We start from the raw sequence: 4,385 nt of genomic DNA on the forward strand, positions 1-4,385 counted from the left end.
TGTACAAAGAACCAAGGGAAATAAAGTGTTATTCATCAAAACACTCCCCTAAGTCCTTTCTCAAATCTGCAAGTTTCTGCAGAAAAGTTCATTATTCTGTTTCAAATCCAGCATTCGATTCTCAATCAAACCAAAAGTCCCTTTGTTTTCTTTAAGTATAACCAAAACCAACCTAGAACCGAAATATAACCAAAACCAACCTGAATAAGCCAACGACAATTAATCTAATATAACGACAAGCATTTCGATATAGTCAATTAATTCGAAAAAAAAAAAGAATAGATTAACAAAATTGACAGTACCGATTCGAAACTACAGACAGAATAAGACGTGAATGATTGGAAAGAATCGACGGCGCATACACAGACTAGGGTTACAACTTACGACATCCTTGAAACAAATATTTACGGAATATATTAAAATTGATACGGAACCTAGACGCAAAATATTTGGATAAAATAAAATTGGTAGGGGCCGCGCGAACGCAGGCCCCCTCTGCCACAAATTATGACGTAGGCTCTCCCACTTGGGGAGACCTTAGGCTAAGCGCCCCTCCCAAGTGCAATGGAGGTCACTAGCCTAGGCCACGCGCCTTCTGGATCGCGCGTCGACTCCGTCCAGGTAAGTATAGTGCTCGGTCCCTCGAGCCCTCGTTTTATACTATCCTCTCCTTGTTTTAGTCTCTCTAAGTCTCCGATGTGGGATTTCGGTTTGTGTTTGTCATTTGGGCCGTGGGCCTCTCTCTATATAGTAGGGAAGTGGATATACAAGATCAAATATCTTAGCAATGGTGAAGTCGAACGTTACATATATTATATGCGCACCATCATTTTCTGATTATTAAGCAAATTAGTTATTATAATAATTAAACAATTTCTATTATATTTACATTTTTTTCAAAAAAAAATGTTAAAATTAGAGGATGATGACGATGGAACAAAACGAAGTACAATTTACCAATTTCTATTATTATTGTACATTATTTATGCATACCACAAATATACAGAAAGTAATGATTTGCAACCCGACCGTCGTAACCCACGAGTTGACTCGCGAACCGTCTTTTTTTTTCCCAAGTCTAAGCTTACGTCTCTTTTTTCCATCGCTACGGCCGACTAGGGGTGGCCAATTCGGGTTTCGGTTCGGGTTCGGTTCGGTTATATTCGAGTTCGGTTATTTCGGTTATAGAAAAACTATAACCATTCGGTTTTTATATAAATTTCGGTTCGGTTCGGTTCGGTTATTTTTCGGTTCGGGTTCGGTTCGGTTTTGGTAAAAAGTTCAATTTTTCAAAGAAAATGTCGGTTATTCTCTCGGTTTTTTCGGTTATTTTTTATTCGGTTTGGTTCGGTTTCGATTTTTCGAGTTTAAGAAAATCATAACCGTTCGGTTTTGATGTCGGGTTCGGTTCGTGTACGGTTATGTCTTATTCAGTTCGGTTCGGTTCGGTTATTCGGTTAATAACCGAAATGGCCACCCCTACGACCGACCACTTTCTATCAACTTCTTTTACCGCCGGACGTTAGCACTTGAATTTCCTCTATCTTTTCCATCAATCTCATCGTCGATTATTGCCATTATCGTCGATTATCGCCCCCCAAATTATTTCTTTTTAGATTAATTTATTTTTCTTGACTTATATTTGTGTTTTATCTCGATAAATTGGTTGTTTTTTCTAAAAAAAAAAATTAGTTTGGTTGTCCGGCTACATCCATCCTTAGCCGTAAGTCAGTTTTAATACAATTAAATTGTATCTTTCTTTCCCAACGACCGGTCGAACATGGAACATGGGGCAAGAGCCCCTAGTCTTCTCAACCAATTACACAATTCGGCCTATTCCGATTAGATAAAATTGGTCGAATTTCGACAACAATTTGTGTTTGGCTCGTGACTAGCCTTGCTTGGCTTGCGAGAAGGGTGAGCCAAGAACCCTTTTTATTGTTACTCCAATACAAGCTCTGAAAAGTTTCAGCACATAGTATATATTTCATAGACTCACAGAAAAAAATACCCCATAGAAATCGGGGATGGTTTCTCCTTTTTTGTATCAAAAGTACTTCATCATGTAGTAGAAGACACACACATACGTATGTAATGATTACAGTACCATTTTCACATGACTGTGTCATAGTTTACACCTTACATGGCATGACTAGGACGAGGTTTCTCCGCTGCCCAGGATCGCGGATTCAGGAGCAAAAGGGTATAAATCATAACCCGATATAGAAGTTGTCGTGGCCTGATCCGAGGATGATATCTCAGTTCCCGACATGCTCGAGCTAACTCTCATCTTCGGGAAGTTGATGACCCCATATACACCAGGGTCCGAGATACTTTCCGTTATTTCCATCTCTCCCTCCAGCATTTTCGCGGCTTCTGACATCGTAGGCCTTAACGAAGGAGACGGGTTTGTGCACGAAAGAGCCACTTTAATCATTCTCTCGGCTGCTTCGTGGTTGAAATCGCCTTCGAGCTTTGGATCAACCATCTCCAATAAATTACCACTCTGCTGCAGCATGACCACCTGAAAATCGGATACGCAGTAAAAGAGGCAAAAATCAGTAGACTCAGTAATTGCTCATGAAAAATGGTAAATAGCTTCGTGAAGTGATGAGTTATATAAGGTTACCCGATTGACAATAGAGGCTTGATCAGTCCCTCTCTTGTATTTCATATTATTCTCACCGCTAACAATCTCAAGAGCCACAACTCCAAAGCTGTAAACGTCGGCTTTCTCTGTCAGCTGACCCCATAGAGCATATTCAGGAGCCATATATCCTCTGCGACATAAATCATAATCAAGAATGAGTTAGAAATATGCAGTGAAAGTTGTCGTGATGTGATTTAAGTGATATTCACTCACATATGATAATCACGAGAGGGAAGCCTAAGGAGTCGGACATATTGTCTGAGGTAGAGGTGTCCATTTAGGGTTACGGTTCAGTTATGTTCGGGTTCGGTTATTTCGTGCTACACTCAACAACCTCGAAGTGCACAAGTGTGTGATACCTGAGGAACTCGGTCGAATCACAAAGAAGCTAACAAGGAATGTTTGGGCACCAAATGAGATGACGTAGGAAAATTATTTCCCATGTATCGATCCAGAGGCATGGATCCTACAACCGGAACTTTATTTTACCATGTATCGAATCCCAAACAATGGGGATAGTATGTATGGAATAAAAATTACGAGATGGATGACTAAGATGGTTTTTGATCATATAAAACGTAGGTCGATAGACGTTATAGTTAGAAAAGTAATTAATATAGATATAACATAGAGGAAGGAAGAGAGATAGGGGTAGACCTAAATCAATTGGGAGTGAATAATTAGTAATGATTTGAAATTTCAAAGCACTTCACACAAAACTGAAATGAATGGAGAAAAAGAATTCACACTGCCAATCCCAAATAAACTAGGGATCAAGACGTTGTTGTTGGTGTTGTTGTATCGAATCCAAAAAAAATGAGAGAATGGAGAATCCCGGAGTAGATGATGTATCCAATCAGAAAGCTCATGCAGAACTTTCGAACACGGGCAAATGGACAGTACCACAAAAAAGGTGAAATAAAATTGGCAATTGGAGATGTCAATTGACGGGCTCGAGAATAACAAAAAGTGGCTAACCGTTTTAATTCTCAGGGGTGTGATGGACAAGTAAGCATGCTCCCTCAAGGATGAGACATTGGAAGGCTTAAATAAATGGAAGAATGACGACTATACACACGCATGATTGGGAAGAGATGCATGAGTTCCCGATTTTCACCTCGAATTTCGGGAAGGGCGTATTTGATAAAGTAGGAGGTTTGTGAGCTTTAGTACTTCTTATGTTTTATGAATGTTATTTCATTATTTGGGTTTATATTTAACTTTCGCTAGTTGGACTTTGAGAGTTTAGAAATAATGGACCAAGACCCTAAGGTTAGAACCCTAGACTGGCCAAGCAATAAGAGCCAACAATGAGGGGTCGTCTGTCTTTGTATTCCCCTGTAACAGGGGCTTTTGTTTAATTAATAAGATCATCAAAAAAAGGGAAGAATGAACGAACCACTAACATCATTCAAGGATCTTCGGACTCCTAAAGACCCAAACGGACTCCTAAAGACGAGAAAAACTTTATTAAAAGATCCCAGAATCCATCATACTACTCACATGGTCCCGGCGATTCTGGTGCTGATATGGCTTTGTTCTTCATTGTGGAGCCTAGCCAATCCAAAGTCAGATATCTTAGCGTTGAGGTCACCATCTAATAGCACATTCGTAGTTTTGATGTCACGGTGAACCATCCTGATCATCGATCCTTTGTGGAGATACTCTATTCCTCTTGCTATTCCAACACAAATCTTTTGTCTGGTCTCCCAATCAAGTCTCAGGCCACTCTTTC

General features: G+C 39.8%; 1 pseudogene; it reads right to left on the minus strand.

Moving 5' to 3' along the window:
- Nucleotides 1–2,000: 2,000 nt before the first annotated feature.
- Nucleotides 2,001–4,385, minus strand: part of LOC104820629 — an 8,367-nt pseudogene continuing 5,982 nt past the window's right edge.

Source organism: Tarenaya hassleriana, unplaced genomic scaffold (assembly GCF_000463585.1).
Source record: "Tarenaya hassleriana unplaced genomic scaffold, ASM46358v1 Cleome31, whole genome shotgun sequence".
Taxonomy (NCBI): Eukaryota; Viridiplantae; Streptophyta; class Magnoliopsida; order Brassicales; family Cleomaceae; genus Tarenaya; species Tarenaya hassleriana.